Consider the following 25,790-nt stretch of genomic DNA (forward strand, 5'->3'; position numbering starts at 1 on the left):
ATTACGCCGATCAAGAGGTGTAGCTATGGTTCGGGTTCGACCAAGCCCCCATGTGATGTTGTGGCATTGCGCCGATCAAGAGGTGTAGCTATGGTTCAGATACAACCAAGCCCCCAAGTGATGCCGTGGCATTGCGCCGGTCAAGAGGTGTAGCTATGGTTCGGATACGACCAAGCCCCCAAGTGATCTAATATCATGCTTTGAGAAACTAAATCAAGGGGTAAACCGGACGCCGCTTTGTAAGCTCCATGTAACCACACATGATGTAAGAAAACAACAGATACCCCGCTTTAGGTGAGGTTCCGGTTTATTATATTGATCATAATATATACAATGTCATAATATGTACATAAGCAGAGCATGTAGCTCAAGTATAGTAGGGCCGAAGATGAGCAATATTCCACGGCCGGTTGGTCTCCTCCTCCGATTTACGTGAATCTTTGCGCTCTCGAACAAAGATTAGGTAGTATGACCCGTTGTGCAGATTCTTGCTGACCACAAAAGGTCCTTCCCAAGGGGGGGATAGCTTGTGCATGTCCGTCTGATCCTGGATGAGTCAAAGCACCAAATCTCCTTCCTGAAAGGTTCTGGTTCTAACCCGGCGGCTATGATAACGACGCAGATCTTGCTGATAAATCACCGAACGGGCTGCCGCCATGTCACGCTCCTCATCTAACAAGTCAAGAGCTTCTTGCCGTGCTTTCTCGTTGTCAGCTTCAACGTATGCCGCTACATGAGGTGAGTCATGACGGATGTCACTAGGAAGAACCGCTTCCGCTCCATAAACCATGAAGAACGGTGTGTATCCTATCGATCTGTTGGGTGTGGTATTGATGCTCCATAACACTGAACGTAGCTCCTCAATCCAACAACCCGGCGTCCGTTGCAAAGGAACCATAAGTCGGGGTTTGATGCCTCTCAAGATCTCTTGATTGGCCCTCTCCGCTTGACCATTGGACTGGGGTGAGCCACTGACGACACGTCAAGCTGGATGTGCTCACGTTGACAGAACTCCTTCATGGCACCCTTTGACAGATTGGTACCATTGTCTGTTATAATGCTGTGTGGAAAGCCAAACCGGAAGATCACCATTTTATGAATTGAACCGCCGTGGCTGCGTCACACTTACTAACTGGCTCTGCCTCCACCCACTTCGTGAACTTATCAACCGCCACCAAAAGGTGGGTCTTCTTGTCCTTGGACCTCTTGAAATGCCCAACCATATCCAGCCCCCAAGTTGCAAACGGCCAGGTGATTGGAATCATCCTCAATTCTTGAGCCGGTACATGAGCGCGCCTTGAGAATTCCCGACAGCCATCACATCTTTTGACCAAGTCCTCGGCATCAGCATGAGCTGTCAACCAATAGAAACTGTGACGAAATGCCTTGGCCACCAAAGATTTTGAACCGGCGTGGTGAACACAATCTCCTTCGTGGATCTCACACAAAATTTCACGGCCTTCCTCAGGAGACACACAGCGTTGAAACGCCCCTGTCACACTGCAATGATGTAACTCTCCATTGATAATAGTCATGGACTTGGACCGCCGGGTTATCTGCCTGGCCAAGGTTTCATCCTCTGGTAACTCACCCCGGTTCATATACGCCAGATATGGAACCGTCCAATCCGGGATAACATGAAGAGCCGCCACCAACTGAGCCTCCGGATCAGGAACAGCCAAATCCTCTTCACCAGGGAGCTTGGCGGATGGATTATGCAAAACATCCAGGAAGACATTAGGTGGAACCGGTTTACGTTGGGAACCGAGGCGGCTTAAAGCGTCCGCCGCTTCGTTCTTCCGCTGGTCCACCTGATCCACCTCATAACCTTTAAAGTGACCTGCAACAATATCCACCTCACGACGATATGCTGCCATTAGTGGGTCCTTGGAATCCCAAGTGCCGGACACTTGTTGAGCCACCAGATCTGAGTCACCGAAGAACTTAACTCGGCTGAGGTTCATCTCCTTAGCTATCTGAAGACCATGGAGTAAAGCCTCATATTCAGCTGCATTGTTAGTGCAAGGGAACATTAAACGGAGAACATAACAAAACTTATCACCTCGTGGGGAAGTTAATACGACTCCAGCCCCCGAGCCCTCCAATTGCCTGGACCCATCAAAATGAATAGTCCAATAAGTGTGATTCGGCTTCTCCTCTGGCGCTTGTAATTCTGTCCAATCATTGATGAAATCCACAAGTGCCTGAGATTTGATTGCCGTTCGGGGTATGTATTTCAACCCGTGAGGCCCGAGCTCGATAGCCCACTTAGCAATCCGACCAGTTGCTTCCCTGTTCTGGATTATATCCCCCAAAGGAGCAGAGCTGACCACCGTGATGGGAAGACCTTGGAAATACTGCTTAAGCTTCCGGCTTGCCATGAAAACCCCATACACCAATTTTTGCCAATGCGGGTAGCTCTGCTTGGACTCAATAAGTACCTCACTGATATAGTAAACCGGCCGCTGAACCGGATATTCCTTTCCTGCCTCCTTGCGCTCCACCACAATAGCCACACTAACAGCCCGAGCATTAGCTGCCACATATAGCAACAACGGTTCTTTGTCCACTGGAGCAACGAGAATCGACAGATTAGCCAGCTGCCGCTTTAAGTCCTCAAATGCTTCATTAGCGGCGTCACTCCAGACGAAGTTATCCGTTTTCTTCAGCATCTGATATAAAGGGATGGCCATCTCGCCAAGGCGACTGTCAAACCGGCTCAACGCGGCAATCCGGCCTGCCAGGCGTTGAACATCATTGATACATTTCGGTTTAGCCAAGGATGTGATGGCCTTGATCTTTTCCGGATTAGCTTCAATGCCCTTGTTAGACACCAAAAAGCCCAAGAGCTTGCCTGCAGGTACACCAAAGACACACTTCGCCGGATTAAGCATCATTTTATAAACCCTTAGGTTATCAAAAGTTTCCTTCAAGTCATCAATCAATGTCTCCTTCTTCCTTGATTTTACCACAATATCATCCACATAGGCGTGAACATTGCGGCCGATCTGTTTATGCAGACAATTCTGCACACACCGTTGATAAGTCGCCTGGGCACTCTTGAGCCCAAAGGGCATGGACACATAGCAGAAGGCTCCAAAGGGAGTTATGAAGGCTGTCTTCTCCTGGTCCTTAACTGCCATTTTGATCTGATGATAACCAGAGTATGCATCCAAAAAGCTTAAACGCTCGCAACCCGCCGTAGCATCAATAATTTGATCAATACGGGGAAGGGCGAAAGGATCTGCTGGACACACTTTGTTGAGATCTGTGTAGTCCACACACATACGCCAAGTGCCATTCTTCTTGAGGACCAGCACCGGATTAGCCAACCACTCAGGATGGAATACTTCAACGATAAATCCAGCCGCCAAGAGCCTGGCTACTTCTTCTCCAATAGCTTTGCGTCTTTCTTCATTGAACCGGCGGCGAAACTGCTTGACCGGTTTATACTTGGGATCAACATTGAGAGTGTGCTCAGCGAGTTCTCTCGGCACACCTGGCATGCCGGAAGGCTTGCATGCAAAGATGTCTCGATTCTCATGGATGAAATCGATGAGCGCGCTTTCCTATTTCGGATCCAAGTTAGCGCTGATGCTAAACTGCTTGGACGAATCGCCAGGCACGAAGTCAACAAGCTTAGTCTCATCAGCCGATTTAAACTTCAGGGCCGGATCATGCTCTATAGTTGGTTTCTTCAACAAAGTCATATCTGCCGGATCAACACTGTCCTTGTAAAACTTCAACTCTTCTGTTGCACAAACCGACTCAGCATAAGCTGCATCACCTTCTTCACACTCCAGAGCAATCTTGCGGCTCCCATGCACGGTTATAGTTCCCTTGTGACCCGGCATCTTGAGCTGCAGATAGACATAACAAGGCCGTGCCATAAACTTAGCATAAGATGGCCGTCCAAATAGGGCATGATATGGGCTGCTGATTTTCACCACTTCAAAGGTCAAGGTTTCTGATCTCGAGTCATGCTCATCTCCAAAAGCCACCTCCAGAGCTATCTTACCAACAGGATATGCTGACTTACCAGGCACTACACCATGGAACACCGTATTGGACGGTTTAAGATTTTTATCTGTTAACCTCATGTGACGGAAAGTTCCATAATAAAGGATATTGATACTACTCCCTCCATCCATGAGTACCTTAGTGAACTTATAACTTCCCACCTGAGGTGCCACCACCAGAGCCAGATGACCCGGATTGTCAACCCGGGGTGGATGATCTTCTCTACTCCACACAATCGGCTGCTCGGACCAGCGCAAATAATGGGGCACCGCCGGTTCAACGGCATTCACCACCGTTTTATGAAGCTTCTGATCGCGCTTGTCCAAGCTAGTCGTGAAGACATGATACTGTCCGCTATTTAACTGCTTCGGGTTGCTCTGGTAACCCGACTGCTGCTGCTGATTGCCCTGATGATTATAGCCACCTTGATTACCCTGATTACTTTGATTGTTATGTCCACCCTGCTTACCGTGGAAGCTTGAACCAGAATTTCCTCCACCATAACCCGGCCCATGAGACCCGGGGCCCGAACCGCCTCCTGGTCCATGATCATACCGGAAAGAATCAAAAATTTTGAACTCTTGCATGATATAACAATCTTTCCAGAGGTGCGTGGACGGTTCCTCCTTTGTCCCATGCTTTAGACAGGGCTAGATCAACAGATAAGACAAACGGTCCGGATTAGGATTTGGCCTTCCACCGCGCTGGGGCGGTTTACCCTTACGCCGCTGGCCCTTGTCGTGTGTATTAGTATTAGCCACAAAGTCTAAACCATGGTCCGCCTTGCGCTTGCCGCCGTTTCCATGACCCGCCGGGTTGTGGTGCCGCCCCTTGGTGTTGCCGCTCTTCTTTCCCTTCCCTGTCTTATCATCGTCAGACTCGGGATCCTTGGTACTATCAGAGTCGGCATACTTCACCAGTGCATCCATGAGGGTTCCCATGTCATTACAATGACGTTTGAGTCGTCCCAACTTCAACTTCAGGGGTTCAAACCGGCAATTGCCTTCCAATGTTAAAACTGCGGTGTCAGTGTTGATGCGATCTGATGAATGCAAAATCTCTGAAACCCGGCGCACCCAATGGGTTGTTGACTCTCCTTCCTCCTGGACACAGGCAGCTAAGTCCACAATTGACATGGGCTGGTTGCATGTATCCTTGAAATTCTGAATAAACCGGGCTCTCAACTCGGCCCATGACCTGATAGAATTAGCCGGTAAGCTCTTTAACCAAGTGCGGGCTGTCCCTTCTAGCATCATGGTGAAGTATTTCGCACATGCCGCATCATCCACATCCAACATCTCCACGGCCGTCTCATAGCTTTCGACCTATGTTTCAGGGGATAAATCGGCGGTGTAATTCGGCACCTTGCGCGGGCCCTTGAAATCCTTGGGCAGGCGCACATTGCGCAATGCTGGGACAAGACATGGCACTCCCAAAGAACTAGAGGTAACTCCTGGTTCCACCGATGTGGTTGGACGAACCGGAGTAAGATGAACGGCTTCATGCTGCGCCACTAACTCGGCTTCTCTGCGTGCCCGAGCCCGGTCCACCACCTCCTGAGCATCACCAGCACCACCCGCTGGGTTATTGCCACGGGGCGGATCACGGTTCCGCGCATTGCTTGACACTGCCGGTTCATCCGTACGCCTGCTATAACTCCGGCTTGGACGGGGAGTGGAATGAATCCGATCGCGACTATATGTATAAGCCTCCTATTGAACCAAGGCTGTCTGAAGAAGCTCCTTAACCCGACGCATCTTGACCGCCGCTGGAGAATCGCCTTCGATCGGGATGGCCGTCAGCCGTGAAGCGGCAGCGACAATGTTGTCCATCGGGTTAGAATAATGACCCGGTGGCGTGGGGACATGCGGTGCCACAATGTTGTTCTGACGAGCCGGATCCACCAAACGTGGCTGAAACGGCGCCCCTTCCCCCGGTGCCTCCGCCCGGTTTACCACCGGCGGATTGCTGGTCCCCGCTCCTGGGGTGTTAAAGAGATTTCTAGCATCATAAACCGGCGGCAAGCAAGATCGGTGCCTCCTCTTGAGGACTTCGTTCAACGCACTCTGATCCAGCATAATCCGGTAAGCTTGTGCATCCAAAGCGGCCCGCTCCACGGCTATCCTGGTATCCTCAGCTGCTAAGTCGGCTTTGGCCTGGGTGATCTGATTTTTCACTTTCGCGATTTCCGCATTGTGTGCATCCTGATCCGTCGGGTTAACCTCCGCGATTAGCGTTGCCAACGTGTCAAACAAATCAGATAGAACCTGAGCTGGCGGTCGCACAGGGCCTCCTGCCCCGGCCGCTGCTGCCGCTGCCGATCCGGAAATCATCGCCGCTGCGGTCGAAGAGTGGAGAACCGGTTGTGTGCCGGCCATGAAGATCGCAACCCGGTTTGGCAGATCAAAGGGGTCCGGAATACTGTTGCCATCGGAACAGCCCCCAATCCGGCCATCTTGTAACTGATATAACGACTCGGTCTCTCCGGTCAATGACTCGTCGCCGGAATAAACGACGGTCTCACCACCAGACTCCGATCTATCCTCAGATTCCCCTCCATGGATAACTCCCACGAAGGCACGCTTCATGACAGGCTTGACCCGGGCAGATCTCGCACGCTGAGCCGTTTCGACGAGGTCGGTGCAGAAGTCTGGCTCAGGGCCCAATTCGCCGATCTTGCCAATGAAAACGTGTATGCCACCAAAGGGGACCCGGTACCCGTACTCGATTGAGCCGGCCTCGGGGCCCCAGCCTGCATCGTCGATGTAGAGCTTGCCGCTACGACTCTTGGTCATCCGGCCCACAGCGTAACCCTTGAGTCCTTCAAAGTTGCCCTCCAAGAACTTGAAACCATCGTGCGATAGGCCCACGGTGGGCGCCAACTGTCTTGGTTTTGTCACGGCATATGTCCTAGAGAAAGGACTTAGTCGTGGAGCCATCGCTACGGGTTAGCTTAAAGGGGTTAAAGCGGACAAGGGACGCAAGAGAGTTTATACTAGTTCGGCCCCTTACGATGAAGGTAAAAGCCTACGTCTAGTTGTGATGGAATTGATGGGGTTTCGATGACCAGGGAGAGAATACGCTTTGCCTAAGTCTCGAGTTGTTGTCTGTCATCCCTGAACCGCCGTCGGGTCGTCCCCTTATATACATGGGTTGACGCCCGCCAGTTTACAGAATCCCGAGGCCGGCTCATAATCGTGTCCGGCTCAGTCTCTGCTACTTCTATCTTACAACACAAGTTTACATATCAATGCCGGTTTATGTCTACAGGCCTTAAACCGGCTTTGGGCCCTGGGCCTTCATGAAGCGTCACCGTCTGTCTTCATGAATTCAGAGACAGATGAACTACTTATGGGGTTAACCCGGCCTCTCCTGGCTAGTTTACGCCTAGTGGTAATATCCCCAACAAAACCCAAATATCGGAGAAGAAATACGAGGCTATATGAGATCATGCATATAAGAGATCAAAGAAACTCAAATAACATTCATGGATATAAAAAGATACAACTGATCATAAACTCAGAGTTCATCAGATCCCAACAAACACACCGCAAAAGAGTTACATCATATGGATCTCCAAGAGACCATTGTATTGAGAATTCAGCGAGAGAGAGAAAGCCATCTAGCTACTAACTAGGGACCCGAAGGTCTACAAAGAACTACTCACGCATCATCAGAGAGACACCAATGAAGGTGGTGAACCCCATCTGAGATGGTGTCTAGATTGGATCTGGTGGTTCTGGACTCTGCGGCGGCTGGATGAATATTTCGTCGACTCTCCTAGGGTTCTTGTATTTTTGGGGTATTTATAGAGCAAAGAGGCGGTCCGGGGGGCACCCGAGGTGGGCACAACCCACCAGGGCGCGCCTAGGCCTCCTGGCGCGCCCTGGTGGGTTGTCCCCTCCTCGGGACTCCCCCAGGTGCAAGCAGGGCCCAATGTGTTCCTTCTGGCCCACAAAAAATCATCATGGAGTTTCATGGCGTTTGGACTTTGTCTAATATTGTTTTCCTGCGATGTAAAAAACATGGAAAAAACAACAACTGACACTTGGCACTATGTCAATAGTTAAGTACCAAAAATGATATAAAATTACTATAAAATGATTATAAAACATCCAAGGATTGATAATAAAACAACATGGAACAATCAAAAATTATAGATACGTTGGAGACGTATCAGCATCCCCAAGCTTAACTCCTGCTCGTCCTCGAGTAGGTAAGTGATAAAAACAGAATTTTTTATGTGGAGTGCTGTTTATCATGTCATATCATATTCTTTTATTTATAGCATGGACATTTGGACTTTTATGGGATTCAAAGCAATAGTCTAGTTTTGACATAATAATTTAGATACTCAAGCATATCAACAAGCAACCATGTCTTTGAAAATATCAACACTAAAATAAGTTATCCCTAGCCCATCATGCTCAAACATTGATCCATTCATGAAACACACTCGATTATTAGCTGCATCCAGTACTTAAGTATGATCATATTGTCTCCTAGTTGGTGCTTTTTATAAGAGAAGATGGAGACTGAAAATAAAATAATTGCATAAAGTAAAAGAAAGGCCCTTCGCGGAGGGAAGTAGGGATTTGTAGAGGTGCCAGTGCTCAAAGCGAAAAAATTAGAGATAAAAACATTTTGGGAGGTGTATCCATCCCACCAACGAAAATGACTCAGAGTTGCGAACACTTTCCTTGCTGGATATGCCATAGGCGGTTCCCAAACAGAAAATAAAGTTTATTCCTTTTTCCACCATTCTTTCACTTTCCATGGCCAGCCGTATCCACGGTTGCCCTCCATACCATTTCCAAGGAATTAATTATTTGACAACATAAAGTAAATTCATTTTTGCATTTTTGGACTGGGCATCCCTAAAACCTTTGCCTTACTCTCGTGCAATGACAAGTGAATAAACACTCATCGTGAGAATAACACATCCACCATGGAAAATACTAGCCTCCCGTTACCGTTCCGCGAGCGAAACAAACACACAAAAGAGAAGTTTATTTTGAAAATTAGAGATGGCACATGCAAATTTGCTTAGAACGGCAAAAGAATGCCGCATATAGGTAGATATAGTGGACTCATGTGGCAAACCTGGTTTAAAGGATTTTGGATGCACATGTAGAGATCATACTTAGTGCAAAATAAAGGCTAGCAAATAGATTGAGAAGCGACCAACCAAGAAACGAATAATCTCATAAGTAAGCATTAAGCATAAATAACACCGAATAATGCACCGCAAGTAGGATATAATTTTCATTGCATGACTATTGAATTTCGTGCATGCATAGGGAATCACAAACCTTAACACCAATATTCTTACTAGAGCACAATTAGTCATCAACATAACTCACATATCACATCATCATATCTCAAAACTATTACTAAGAATCAAGTTTATTTTGTCCAATGAAATTCATGACATTTTCTTTTCTTTTTCTTTATCCTTCTTGGATATCTATCATTTTGGGACTAATTTTCATGTGTTGCTTTTCATAAGCTCAAACAAATATAAGTGAAGATCATGAGCATAACAAATTTTCTTTCTCTCAAAATAATTTAACTGAAGCAAGAGAGAACTTCTTGAAAAAATTTCTAACTCTCAAATAAATATAAGTGAAGCAAGAGTGTATTTCTTCAAAAATACTAAGCACACCGTGCTCAAAACGATATAAGTGAAGCACTAGAGCAAGTCCTAGCTCATAAAAGATTTAAGTGAAGCATAGAGAGCAATTCTAACAAGTCATGATATAATTTTGGCTCTCTCAAATAGGTGTGTCCAGCAAGGATTGATGACTTAAAACACAAAATAAAACAAGCTAAGACTCATATCATACCAGACGCTCCAAGCAAAACACATATCATGTGCCGAGTAAAAATATAGCCTCGAGTAAAATACCGATGGTCGTTAGAAGAAAGAGGGGATGCCACTCGGGGGCATCCCCAAGCTTAGTTGGTTGCTCATTCTTGGATAATAGCTTGGGATGTCGGGGCATCCCCAAGCTTAGGCTCTTCTATCATTCTTTCATCCATCGTAAGATAACCCAAAACTTGAAAACTTCAATCACACAAAACTCAACAAAACCTTCATGAGATCCGTTAGTGTAAGAAAAATAAATCACTACTATAAGTGATGTATCAAACCAATTCATATTTTGTTTTTGTGTTATATATACTGTATTCCAACTTTTCTATGGCAAAAACCATCAAATAAAACCATAGATCCATCAAAATAAGCACACAACACAAAGAAAACAGAATCTGTCAAAACATAACAGTCTGTAGTAATCTAACTTTTGCGAATACTTCTGGAACTCCAAAATTCTACCAAATTAGGACGACCAGGGTAATTTGCATGTTAATATTCTGCAAAAAGAATCAGGGCAAAACACTTTTCTGTGATTTATGAAAATTATTTTCGTGAGCGCAAAGTTTCTGTCTTTTTCAGCAAGATCAAACAACTATCACCCAAGAAGATCCTAAAGGCTTTACTTGGCACAAACGCTAATTAAAACACAAAAAATGCAATCATACCAGTAGCATAATTGTGCTAACACACAATAACATAAAGCAAAAAGCAAAAATAAAATTTATTCATTGGGTTGCCTCCCAACAAGCGCTATAGTTTTACGCCCTTAGCTAGGCATAATATCTCAATGATGCTCACACAAAAGATAATAATTGAAATACGAAGAGAGCATCATGAAACATGTGACAAACACATTTAAGTGTAACATACTTCCTATGCATAAGAATTTTATTGGAAAAAAAATTATCAAGACCAAAAATATCTAGCATATGCAAATGAGAGGAATAAAACAATGACAATCTCAACTGAACGTGAGGAAATTTAATAACATGAAAATTTCTACAACCATATTTTCCTGTCTCGTAATAATTATATGTAGGATCATAATCAAATACAATAATATAGCTATCATATAAAATTTTCTCTTTATGATCCATATGCATGCAAAGTTGACACTGTTCCAAAATAGTGGGATTATCATTAAATAAAGTCATGACCTCTCCAAACCCACCTTTATCAAATAATTCACAAGATTGAACACTCTCCGAGTATGTGGGATTCTTATTTCCTAAAGTTGACAATCTTACATACCCACTTTCGATATTATTGCAAACATATTCATCATGAGGCTTAAATAAATTTTCAAGATCATAAAAAGAATCACCCCAATCATGATCATTGCAACAAGTAGTGGACATAGCAAAATTAGCATCCCCAAGCTTGGGGTTTTGCATATTATTAGCACAATTGAAATTAATAGGATTTATAGTAAAATCATTGCAATCATGCTTTTCATTCAAGGAGCTATCATGAATAACTTCATAAATTTCTTCATGACAATTTTCAGATTCACGATTCTCAAGCAAAACTTCATAAAGATAATCTAGTGCACTCAAATCACTAGCAATGGGTTCATCATAATTGGATCTCTTGAAAAGAGTAGCAAGTGGATGAGGATCCATATAAATAGATTTTTAGCAAGCGGAGATGCAAGCAAATGGAAAGCACATGGCAACACAAGCAAACATGAGATTAGACGAGAAAACGGCGAACGAAAAAGAGGGCGAATAACAACACCTCGCAACACGATGTGTTAAAGGGGTTGTCAATCCCTTTTGGGTAACGATCCCAGAAATTGGTAATAGATTGAAATAATAGATCGCAAATAAAATAAAGTGCAGCAAAGTATTTTTGTATATTTGGTTTAATAGATCTGAATAAAAATGCAAAGGAAAGGTATATCACAAGCAAATATATGAGGAAGAAGACCCGGGGGCCATAGGTTTCACTAGTGGCTTCTCTCGGGAAAGATAGCAAATGGTAGGTAAACAAATTACTATTGGGTAATTGATAGAACTTCAAATAATTATGACGATATCTAGGCAATGATCATTACATAGGCATCACGTCCAAGATTAGTAGACCGACTCCTACCTGCATATACTACTATTACTCCACACATCGATCGCTATCCAGCATGCATCTAGTGTATTAAGTTCATGGAAAAACAGAGTAACGCATTAAGAATGATGACATGATGTAGACAAGATCCATTTATCTATTGCATAGATATAGATCCCATCTTTTTATCCTTAGTAGCAACAATACATGCATGTTGTTTCCCTTTCTGTCACTGGGATCAAGCACCGTAAGATCGAACCCACTACTGGGCACGTCTTCCCATTGCAAGATAAATAGATCAAGTTGGCCAAACAAAACCCAAATATCGGAGTAGAAATACGAAGCTATAAGAGATCAAAGAAACTCAAATAACTTTCATGGATATAAAAAGATATAACTGATCATAAACTCGAAGTTCATCAGATCCCAACAAACACACCACAAAAGAGTTACATCATATGGATCTCCAAGAGACCATTGTATTGAGAATTCAGCGAGAGAGAGAAAGCCATCGAGCTACTAACTACGGACCCGAAGGTCTACAAAGAACTACTCACACATCATCGGAGAGGCACCAATGGAGGTGGTGAACCCCATCCGAGATGGTGTCTAGATTGGATCTGGTGATTCTGGACTCTGCGGCGGCTGGATGAATATTTCGTCGAGTCTCCTAGGGTTCTGGTATTTTTGGGGTATTTATAGAGCAAAGAGGCGGTCCGGGGGGCACCCGAGGTGGGCACAACCCACCAGGGCGCGCCTGGGCCTCCTGGCGCGCCCTGGTGGGTTATCCCCTCCTCGGGACTCCCCCAGGTGCAACCAGGGCCCAATGTGTTCCTTCTGGCCCATAAAAAATCATCGTGGAGTTTCGTGGCATTTGGACTTCGTCTGATATTGATTTCCCGCGATGTAAAAAACATGGGAAAAACAGCAACTGGCACTTGGCACTATGTCAATAGGTTAGTACCAAAAAACGATATAAAATGACTATAAAATGATTGTAAAACATCCAAGATTGATAATAAAACAGCATGGAACAATCAAAAATTATAGATACGTTGGAGACGTATCAACGACATGGCGATAACTTTCACCATCGATGACAAGCCAAGGGCCAGATCAGTCCGTGCACCAGCCGCCTTGGTCTTCAACCCAATAGTGGATGGTTTTGGCTCACCAAAGTGCTCACGGACGGCGGTAGCGGATTGAACCTCATCTACGAAGATATGCTCCAAAAAATGCAGATGGACAAAAGCCGCATAGAGCAAATCGGCACCACTTTCTGAGGCATCATCCCCAACCGAGAAGCACGAAGCTCGGGGAAGATCAAGCTCGACGTCGTATCCGGCACGCTGGAGCACTACAGGTCTGAAGAGTTGCTCTTCCATGTGGCACCATTCAACAGCGGATATCACGCCCTGTTAGGGCGAGACGCATTCACACGCTTTCAAGTCATACCCCATTACGGGTACATGAAGCTCAAAATGCCAGGGCCCAATGGAGTTATCACTATCACTAGTGATCCGGATATAGAACTCCGCGCCGAAAACAAAACTGCATCCCTGGCCCTCGAGGCGCTGTCCAAGGCCCTCGCGGCCGAGAAACTTACTAATCTACGCTCTACAGTGAACAAGGACGATGTAATCCTTGACAAGAGGCCGAAATACACTTCCTTCAAGCCAGCAGACGAAATAGTCAAATTTCAAGTACACCCGACGGATCCTAATAAAATAGCAGCCATTGGAGCACAGTTGGATCCAACAATCGACGCAGCTCTAAGAGCGTTCCTGCGCGAGAATTGGGACATCTTTGCGTGGCATCCTTCGGATATGCTAGGAATCCCACGCAGACTGGCTGAACACAGCCTCAACATATTAAAGGGGTTCAAACCAGTCAAGCGAACGCTGCGGCGCTTTTCCGAACCCAAGAGACAAGCTATGTGGGAGGAGCTAGCCAAACTACTCGAAGCCGGGTTCATCAGAGAGATCAAACACCCGGACTGGCTAGCAGACCTGGTCATGGTGCCAAAGAAGGACAAATCCTGGCGCCTTTGTGTCGATTTCAAAGACCTCAACAAGGTCTGCTCTAAGGATCCCTTCCCGCTGCCCCGCATTGACCAAATCATTGACGCAACTGCAGGACACGATTCACTGTGCTTCCTCGACACATACTCCGGATACCATCAAATTAAGATGAAGGAATCCGATCCGGCCGCAACGGCATTCATTACTCCATATGGGCCTTTCTACTTCAACACTACGCCTTTCGGACTCAAAAACATTGGCGCCACTTACCAACGCATGATTCAAACATGCCTGGAAAAACAAATTGGCAAGACGGTGGAGGCATATGTAGATGATGTAGTCATCAAAACTAAACATGTCGAATCATTGGTGGACGACTTGCGCCTTACATTCGACAACCTCTGAACATATGACATACGGCTCAATCCGGAAAAATGCGTTTTCGTCGTTCCAGCCGGAAAGTTGCTCGGGTTCATGGTCTCCAATAGAGGAATCGAAGCAAACCGGACAAAATCCGAGCCCTGTCACAATTGGCGATCCCAACAGACCTAAAGAAGGTCCAAAAACTAGCTGGGTGCATGGCAGACTTGAGCTGCTTTATCTCAAGATTGGGAGAAAAGGCACTGCCGCTTTATCGCCTGCACTGACGTACTGACCACTTTGAGTGGACGGATGCGGCAACAGCCGGGTTGGAAGAAATAAAAACTTTGTTAGCAAACAACCCAATCCTTGTCGTACCAAACATCGGCGAGCCTATGCTGCTGTACATATCTGCAACTCACCAGGTGGTGAGCGTTGTGCTCGTCGTCGAACGAGAGGAAGAGGGACACAAATTTCCACTCCAAAAACCAGTATACTATGTATCGGCGGTCCTCACACCATGCAAATCCCGATACCCCCACTATCAAAAGATAGCGTACGCGGTCTTCATGGCATCCCAGAAGCTGCGGCACTACTTTCTAGAGTGCTCAATCACGATGGCTTCTGAAGTACCACTTAATGACATCATAAACAATAGAGACACCACTGGCCGCATTGCTAAATGGGCTATCGAGCTCTTACCATTTGAAATAACATACAAGCCAAGCCGAGCTATTAAATCTCAGGTGTTGGCCGACTTTGTCGCCGAATGGACAGAAGCCAAACTCCCGAAAGAGTACAACACATATTCGAACTGGGTGATGTACTTCGACGGCTCCAAAATGTTAGCCGGATTGGGGGCTGGGGTCATCCTAACATCCCCTACAGGAGACACAGTCCGTTATGTATTACAAATCATGTATATGGACTCTAATAACGCGGCCGAATACGAGACACTACTGCATGGTCTCCGGATGGCCGTTTCTATGGGCATACGATGCCTCGAGGTGCGTGGGGATTCGAACCTCGCGATATCTCAAATAGATGGAGAATTCGATGCAAAAGATCCAAAGATGTCGGCCTACCGGAACGCCGTACTCAAAATATCAGCTCGGTTTGAGGGGCTCGAGTTCCATCATGTGGCTCGAGACAGTAATCAAGCAGCGGAAATCCCTGCTCGGATGGGCGCTAAACGCGACCCCGTCCCACCTAACACCTTTGTGGAAAGGCTCTTCAAGCCATCCGTGGTATGGCAGGACGAGAGCAGAAATATCAGTCCAGCACCGATCACACCCCAGGATGCCAAACATGATTTGGTACCATCGGGGGTTCGGGCACCGAATACAATCATGGCGGTAATCGCTCCATGGGCCGAACCCTTCTTAGCCTACCTCAATAGGCAGGAGCTCCCCGATGATCAGAACTAGGCCCATCGCATAGTCAGACGTTCTAAATCCTACAAAGTTCACGAAGGAGAACTCTACAAGAAAAGCACTACTGGAGTCCTTCAAAGATGTATCTCCGAAGAGGAGGGGCGGCAGCTCTTGACCAAAATACATGCTGGCCTTGGCGGCCATCACGCCGTAGCCCGGGCCCTCGTAAGCAAGGCCTTCCGTACATCTTTTTTCTGGCCCACGGCCCGAGCAGATGCACAGGCCCTTGTACAGCGATGTGTCGGATGCCAGCTCTTTGCAAATCAAAGCCATATGCCGCCCACCACCCTAAGAACAATACCCATTACCTGGCCTTTCATGGTCTGGGGGCTAGACATGGTCGGACCCCTTAAAGGGGAAAGCCATAAGAAGAAATATTTACCGGTTATGGTGGATAAATTCACTAAGTGGATAGAGGCCAAACCAGTAAAAACGGCTGAAGCCGGACCAGTGATATATTTTATCTCCGGTGTTGTACACCGTTATGGTGTCCCGTATAGCATTATTACTGACAACGACTGTAACTTCAGAGCTAATGAGGTGAAAATTTGGTGTGCTAACCTGGGTATCAAGCTCGATTACGCCTCCGTATACCATTAAACATACAGTCAGGTCGAACGGGCCAATGACCTGATAATGAGTGGCATTAAACCCAGACTAGTGTGATCCCTAAAGGAGTCGGATAAACACTGGGTCGAGGAGCTCGACGCCGTACTCCGGGGGCTGCGGACCATGCCCAACCGCACGACCGGATACCCACCGTTCTTCATGGTGTATGGCACCGAGGTTGTCTTGCCCTGCGACATTATTCATGACTCACCTCGAGTGCGCATGAATGAGGAGAGAGAGATCGAGCTCGATTGGCAGGACGACTTAGATGGCCTGGAGGAGGAGCGCGATGTCGCAAAAGCCCGTTCCGCATTCTATCAACAACAAGCTCGAAGATACCAAAGCAGAGAAGTGCGGCAAAAGACTTACAATGTCGGTGAGCTTGTCTTACATCTCCCAGAGAAGAAAAAGGACCAACTCAAACCAAAATGGGAAGATCCCTTCATAATAGATGAAGTTCTCACTGGGGGAGCCTACCGCCTTCACAATGCATCGGATAACCGCTTAGAGCCGAACCCTTGGAACGCTGCCCGGCTCCGAATATTCTACGCATAAGCACGGCCACGCTTCTTATTCGTTCTTTTGTCTCCTTTTCAATTTTTCTCTTTCTCCATTTTTATACGTTTTCCATCGTGTGTTCGGATAAGCCGAACACCTGAAGGGTACACATCCTTAAATGTACACACCCCGCCATGACTGGGGGCTTCTGTAAGTAGAAGCTTATTATTATACCAAGCCCAGAGCTCACAATTTATGTGTCGCTCGCGGATATACATCCTTTTTGCCATTATATGCACCACTATGACTTAAGTTTTGGCCAAGCTGGGTTGCCTCGCTCCTGTGCTTATGCCTTATGTTCCCGATTGGTCGGCTAGGGCATAAAGGGAGCACCTCTGCGATTGTTACAACTGGGTTATCCGGACATGTACCTCTGACGGGTGAAGCCGAAAGCTAGCGTTCTTAAGGGAATAATTGGTCGGCACTAAAACGATAGATTGTTGCCATATTGCAACTATTTTAAGCACTACGAGACAGTTTTTTTCGTATTACGGACCACACGCCCGGCACGTGTAATCATAAAATGCCGACCCAAGGAAAGGAACCCTTAACGGAACTATTTTCCTCGGAAGATGTTTCTTACATACGTAATATAACATACATCCGAACTCGAATTTTTTGTTTGTTCGAGCACAATGACTGGGTTGCATGGTTTCTGGATAGATACTTCCTTTTGTCTTAAGTACCGGAAACACTCCACCATTTTGGTCCGGAGGTTAAAGCCGAAAGCCTGCGATGACAAAATCATTTGACATGTTCGGATCTAACCAAAGGTTGATCATAAATGTATATTGAGACATCAAGTCAAAAACCTATTCCTTCTCTATTCCATCTATAATGTTGTCTAATCTACAGTCTTCCTGCGAATATTTCACAGCGATCATTGATCATATTCCAAATTTAAAGGGATTTCCTTCCTATCTGGTCCCTGTTGTCCTACTCGGGCCATATGATTCGGGTCCAGTTTTGTGTAGCGTGTCTTCACCATGGCCGAGGCTTCTCATGCGCCTTCACGGCAGGTAGAAGTCTTCCATGGCTCGAGCTGGCACCGGGCACCTTTGAATAAGTTTGCCAGGCCCTCCATACTTTCTGGAGGGGTATCAGATGGCCATAACGCCTTCACCATACTCCTCATGGCTTTCCGGGCTCGAGCATGCACGACGGACAACTCCTTTAGCACGTCGCCTTGAAATCCAGATACTTCCTCTTCCGGCCGACGAGTTAACAGACCTGCAGCAACAAAGTCATGATATTTTGCATTATGGACTCAACATGCGCACCTATGGTGGTTCCGAATAAGAGGGGAAGACATACCGAACATGCCGCCCTTCAACTTTTCATTTTCATTCTGAACAGCCGATAGCTGAGCCTTGAAGCTCTCTTTCTCTTTGGACTGTTTGTCCTTTTCCTCCTCTAGTTTTTTCTCCTTAGATGCGCCCGTCGCGGTCTCCTTCAATTCCGCTAGTTCGGCGATGACCGCATTCAGCTGCATCTGGTTTGTGTTTAGCTCATGTGCTAGCATGGTGTTCTTTTCTTTCAGAACCTGCAAAATTATCGATCCTTAAATTGGTTTGCCTCACCGCTTTAAGTCTCGGGGGCTACTGGCATATGACTATGCAAATTTCATCAAATTTTATCTTTATATCCTTCAAGAACAACTGAATGAATCCGGCAAGTCCGACTCGAGCGGCTCGGAAATATGCATCCACCGAACTCAGTGCGGCAAACTCTTGTTCGAAAAAAGACGGAGCACGCATAGCCTCCTTTAATCGACGGTGATTCATCACACTCTCCACTTCGGAATTCGTGACTAATACGTCATCTGAATCCGCTTGAGGAGGCGGAACGGGCATTGTGTCGGCTCGTGTCCTAGTTGACGAATTCGGCACCGGATTAGCAGACATTTGGCTAATCGGGCATTTCCCCACAGTCTGACGCGTACTCCTCCTAATGTCAAGGACAAAGAGAGAGACTTTTAATAATCCAGACTCATGCTTCACTAATAGGGAAAATCCTAGCAGTAGCGCGGGTTTTAGGTACATTAGTAGCGCGGGTGCCCCCGCTACTGATACGGCGCTACAGCTAACTGGTAATAGTAGCGCGGGTGCCACCCGCGCTACTACTACGTCCGTTAGTAGTAGCGTGGATACCACCCGCGCTACTACTAACTAGTAGTAGCGTGGGTCTGTATCCTCGCTACTGCTAACTAATTAGGAATTAAAAAAATAAATTCCAGCCATGGCTGCTGCTGCTAGCTAGGCGTCATCGTCCTCTTCATCCATGGTCGATGCTGATCCTAGAGGGGATGAAGTCGTCCATGGTGATACACCTCTCCTTTGCTGCTGCTACAAAAAAGAGACAAGGATTAGAAGAGGAAGAGAGAGATAGAGAGGAGTAGGTGCAGCAACTCACCGGTGGTCGCCGGAGTTGGAGCCAAAACCCTAGATGACGACATGGATGGTGCTCTGCTCGATTTGGAAGATGAAGAGAGAGAGACATATATATAGAGAGAGAGGGGAGTAGGAAGAATAACTCACCTGTGGTTATGTCCATGGCGGATCTGGCCGCCGCCATGGATGGCGCTCTGCTGGATCTGCCTCTCCTTCCAACATCAGAGAAGGAGGAGGAAGGAGGGGGAGGGGGCTGCGGTGGGTGTGGAGGTCACCGGATTTGGGGGAGGCATGAGGTGCGAGGCCGGCGGTGGTGGTGGATGAGGAAGGGAATCATGGGTGGGAGGAAGAAGCGGAATGGGAGAGGCTATGGAGAGAGGGGGAGAGTGACGGAGAGAGGAGGGATTCGACCGAGGATATGGAGACTTCACCTACCTTGTACTTAGTAGTAGCGCGGGTTCATACCCCTCGCTACTACTATGGCATGTCCCGGGGGGCACGGTAGATAGTAGCGAGGGTTAAAAACCCGCGCTACTACTATCAACTTACTAGCAGCGAGGGGTTAAAAACCGCGCTACTAGTAAGTAGCAGCAGCGATGGGTATAAACCCGCGCTACTAGTAAGCGCCTGTCTATAAGCTTTTCCCTAGTAGTGCCTAGGCATGCATTAAGGCATATGTACCTCTTGGAAGCCTGTGGGTTCTCTGTAGTATTCCCGGTCCCTTTTCATTTCGAACGACGGCCTTGTGTAGGGGCCACCATTGAGGAGGTTTGGTCCCTAGAGCGCTGATCCTGTTAAAATCTGGATCAGTACAACGGGTAGGGATACAGATAAGGATCTCATTTTAAGAAGCCTCCGGATACTCACGATGAAGAAGGGCTAGAGGCGAGGGTAGTCGGCGATGATGGCCACTTTCGAACTGTCAAGGCTCGATTGATAGAATACCCCGTCGTCGAATTCTATATATATGTCTGGATCCTCGCAAAGCCAGGATCCTTATCCCGATTATGATCCTCTGGCTGGGAAGCAGGGCAATGGATGTCTTCGGTCATCCTTCTCCATGACTGTTGGTGGGAACAACGAGCAAATTCAATTAGTGTCTGTAATGCAATAAAATAAGCACAGACGATCGAGATCTTACCCATTCAATAGGGGTGTACATAGAATAAGCCTCCCGGCAGTTTAACCGGAGAAAATCTTCTTTCTCGCCCTTATACAGATCAGCCAAAATTGAAGCCAGTTCGGCTGGGATATCCGGACCCTTCCATCTGCAGCGGGACGCATCATCTTCTCCGTTATAGCACCGTAAGGGAGTTACTCTGGATTGAAGAGGCTGAACACACCTCTTTATTGCAATAGCCATGACCTCGAATATCGAGAGCTCGGTATGGGCTAGCAACCTGACCTTGCTGATCAACCTCTTTATCTCCGCACTGTCCTCTTCATTGGGACTGCGGGGACGCCAGTTAAGGCGCTTCCTTAAAGGAGCACTGGAAAATTCTAGGAGGCCACTATGAACAGGGTCCGGCAGTCGGACGTCGTCCACATACAACCATTCCGAAGACCACTGCGGGTATACCTCTTTAGGTGTTCCTATGAGGTATCCGGATCCGGCTATACGCCATACTTCGGCACCGCCCACCTCAAATATAGAACCTTCTCGGTGGCAGGGAATGAGACAGAAGAACTTCCTCCATAATTCAAAATGGGCCTCAATACCCAAAAATAGCTCGCAGAGGGCGACAAAGCCTGAGATGTGCAAAATCGAGCCTGGGGTGAGGTTGTGTAGTTGGATGCCATAAAATTCCAATAAACCCCTAAGAAAGGGATGGATTGGACATCCTAGGCCCCGCAACAAGAATGGTACGAAGCACTCCTCTTATTGGGGTTGGGGAAATTCTCAGCCATCACGTTGTTGCCTACTGAGTACAATACTCTCGAGAGGAGACTTGATCCACGAGGGGGAGGTAGCCTTGCGTCCGGAGTCGGCTTAAATGAAGATGAGGCACGGAGCAACTCTGCCAATCGCCCACTTGAGGACCATGGGGGCGCGAAGAAGAGCCTGGGGCACTGGTCATGGTGGAAGGCTTTGCTCGTGGCTGGACTTGGCGATTTTCTTTTTGCGCGATGTGGGATGCCATTTGAAGATCTGTATCTCCTTATATAGATGCCATCCGAGCGGGGTAAAGAACTTATTTGCAAAAAGCATGGGCCGTTCATATTCACTCAGCGTGCAGAAATCAAAGCATCGACAAGGGGGGATCATAAAAGGCGTCAAGATTATCACCAGATTGTCATCAGTCCGGATAATAATGAAGAACCCGCCTTGCAAAGCCGAAGACATGAGCTGAATATTACGTCGTCATTGAAGGCATGTTCGGGGGCTACTGAGGGAGTCCTGGATTATGGGCTCCTTGGGCGTTCGGGCTATGTAGCATGGGCCGGACTGATGGCCATGAAGATACAAGATAAAAGGCCTTCCCCCGTGTTCAGTTGGGACTCTCCTTTGCATGGTTGACAAGCTTGACGTTCGGATGTGTAGTTTCCTTCCTCTGTAAACCGACTTTGTACAACCCTAGGCCCCTCCAGTGTCTACATAAACCGGAGGGTTTAGTCCATATAGGCTATCACAAATCATATAGGCTAGACATCTAGGGTTAGCCATTATGATCTTGAGGTAGATCGACTCTTGTAACCCCTATACTCATTAAAGTCAATCAAGGAGGAAGTAGGGTATTACCTCCATGAAGAGGGCCCGAACCTGGGTAAACATCGTTTCCCCTTTGTCTCCTGTTACCCTCGATCCTCAGACGCACAGTTCGGGACCCCCTACCCGAGAGCGGCTGTTTTTTACACCGACACCCTATACTTGTGGGTCATCAGCAGGGATAGCCCCTATGGGGCGCGAGGGCCATGTTGGGCCGAGCTGGTAGCCGTGATAGGCGGCTCTCCGTGGGGGTGAGGGAGTCCTGGATTATGGGGTCCTCGAGTGTCCTGGCTGTGTAGCATGGGCCGGACTGGTGGGCCATGAAGATACAAGATAGAATGCCTTCCCCCGTGTCCCGTCGGGACTCTCCTTTGCGTGGTTGACAAGCTTGATGTTCGGATGGGTAGTTTCCTTCCTCTATAAACCGACTTTGTATAACCCTAGGCCCCTCCGGTGTCTATATAAACCGGAGGGTTTAGTCCATAGAGGCTATCACAAATCATATAGGCTAGAAATCTTGGGTTAGCCATTACGATCTCGAGGTAGATCGACTCTTGTAACCCCTAACCTCATCAAAGTCAATCAAGCAGGAAGTAGGGTATTACCTCCGTCAAGAGGGCCCGAACCTGGGTAAACATCGTGTCCCTTTGTCTCTTGTTACCCTCGATCCTCAGACGCACAGTTTGGGACCCCCTAACCGAGATCGGCCGGTTTTGACACCGACATTGGTGCTTTCATTGAGAGTTCCACTGTCTCGTCGAGGGTGGGATCGATGGCTCACCATGTCATTAAGAACAACATTACCTCTGGAGGGGCCCTAGTTCCGGGACATGTCCTCCAGCTCGGCGGTTTCACCATAGGCGCCCGCTCGGCCTTTGAACCAAAGGCAGCCCTCGAGATCGCTAAACATCATCTTCACATCGGCCTTGAACACCCCGAAAAGATGGATCCGATAGATGTCTTGTCCTTAAATGAGGTACTAGATCGCATCGCCGCCCTGGGAGTTGCAACAGACTACGATCGGATTGGGCTTAAACTCGATCCGAGGGAAATCAAGTCCCCGCCGATCACCCATCTGGTAGTGGTCGTGGAGGAACAAGCTGGGAATACGTCTCCCCCTAAGTTAAGAACAAGCTGTGTTCGTATTTCAGAGTCCTGCGAGCCGGATACCCATCTTCGGGAAGGGACCTCATATCCTCTGAAGACAGAACCGGGCGTTGAGCCCAAAGGCCACTAGGGCACTCCGGATCCTGGGTCAGTGACCTCGCAAATTCTTCAAACTCCGGATACAATAGTGGATCAGGGTTCGGATTTTTAGCCGCCCACTCACCACAAGCAATATTCCCCAAGTAATTTTGGTCCTCTAGATGTATGCGACCTAATGTATATATGGCAGCAACCTGAGGAAACGGTCCATCACTTTTGGGCCAGATTCCTCCTTGTTAAAAACAAGATCAAAGATTGCTGCGATGATGAAACGGTTTTAGTATTCTGTCGCAACTATACGAACAAGGGAATCCTTAACGCCCTCAACCGCCACCGCATACTGATCTTTGCAGATCTGGCACACATCCACTACAAAAAAAAGACACTTCCATGATGATACGTGTTTGTCACAGTAGGTCGCGTTTTTTGTCATGCATGTACATCCATGACAAATTTATGACAGAATCAAGATAGTCATACATGTGCTGTCGTAGAAGTGTTCCATGACATTACCAAAATTATCATCACGGAAGTGTCCACTTCCATGACGATAAATCGCGCGTCACAGAAGTGCTTTCGTCAATGGTGACCGACACGTGGCATCCACCGTAACGGAACGCCGTTAAGCTATTGGGTCGGGTTTTGGATCCGATAGCCCGTTAACAGCCCCGACCAATGGGGATTTTCCACGTGTAAAATCATCATTGGCTGGAGAAGACACGTGTCAGGTCCGCGTTGGCACAGGTGTCACCCATCCAATGGGCGAGACGCGCCTATGATATGTTGACACGTGGACCGGCCCATCAAGTTTAAATGGGCTGGCCCAACTGAAGGCCCACAAGATTTTGCGGACCATAATGGGCCGGCCCAGCTAAAGGCCCACGAGATTTTGCGGACCATAATGGGCTGGCCTAGCTAAAGGCCCACAAGATTTTGCGGGCCATAATGGGCCGGCCCAGGTAAAGGCCCACAAGATTTTTGTGTGCCATAATGGGCCGGCCCAGGTAAAGGCCCACAATATTCTTGCGGATCATAATGGGCCGACCCAGCTAAAGGCCCACGAGATTTCGCCGACATTAATGGGCCGGCCCAGCTGTAGGCCCACAAGATTTTGAGGACCCTAGTAGGCCGGCCCATTAACTGGCTGCCATGTTTTGGGCCAAATGCCGGCCCATATTTGATCCGGTCCATTAATGGCCTACCACGCTCCGGGCCTAATAGTGGTCCATATGAGATCCGACCCGTTAAAAGCCTACCACGTTCTGGGCCAAATTACGGCCCAGATCAGGTCCGGCCCTTTAAGAGGCTTTGGGCTCAATTATGGCCCATATCAGATTCGGCCCGTCAACTGGACACTATGCTTTTGGGCCCACTTGCTAAAGGCCCACTTAGTAATTCGGCCTGATATTAGTTTTGTCCTGTTAAGGGCCCATTTAACATTTCGGCCCTATATTAATATCGGCCTGTTAAAAGCCCGTCATATAGTTGGGCCTAACTACGGCCCGGTTTGCATCCGCCTGCTCGCAGCCGATATCTGATTGGGCCAAACAAGGACCGAGACAATTTTGGCCTGTTAAAAGCCCGTGATTTGATTCGCACAATCATGGGCCGGGGTTCATTTCGGGCTGCTGTCGGCCCGTGAGCTGTTCGGCACGTTTCAGGCCCAACCTACATCGTGATTGCATGACGACTCGATTATGTACCGTAATTTTACGGTTTGGCCGGTTTACTGCTTAGACAGGATATATATACAGTAAAATAACTGCAGCATCGTGAATAAGGAAAAACCTAGACTATACAATAAAGAAATGACGGCATATTACATCCACTGGGCATCAAAGTTCGCCACTATGTAATAAAGCACAAGCAGACAGCAGATTACATACACTGGGAATCAAAGATCGCCACCAGTGCAAATAAACACGCCGACAAAATAATATACAAAACCAACAACACTTCAATAGAGTTCAAGAAAGGTTAGCCCTGCTGGGGAGCTGCAGCGCAAGCAGCTGAGCAAGATGATGAGACCGCGCTTGTTCAACACTTATATCTTCCTCACTCTGAAAGATAAACAAGCAGACAGATGACATGTTTTGCACATAAAAGTATGAGTGCTGACAATTCATCACATTTCTTACTGACGAATAAAGTGACACATTTTAAAATTGCATTAACACAATATGGTATTGTTCAGGTCAAGACATGCCAGGAAATGACATTGTGAAGGAGTTGGCAGCTTCACGACACCACTGGATTACAGATCAAGAACTCATAAGTATCAATAGTTAGTGTGTTGTCAATTTATACCATTTCAGATTAGCAAATCAAGAGACGGTTTAAATAATAGTAGAATGATATGACATTGTTCATAGTTAAGACATTGCAGAATATGACATTGTGCTGTAGTGGGTAGGTTCACCACACCACTGGATTACGGATGAAGAACAGAAGCATACATGCAGTGCAAAAGAAGATCACTTGCTCTGTATAGTTTAATTTACATGGTATGAAGAAGGAACTTGGTTGTACAACTGAAAACTTAAATTG

The sequence above is a fragment of the Triticum aestivum genome, chromosome 7D (genome assembly GCF_018294505.1).
Source record: "Triticum aestivum cultivar Chinese Spring chromosome 7D, IWGSC CS RefSeq v2.1, whole genome shotgun sequence".
Taxonomy (NCBI): domain Eukaryota; kingdom Viridiplantae; phylum Streptophyta; class Magnoliopsida; order Poales; family Poaceae; genus Triticum; species Triticum aestivum.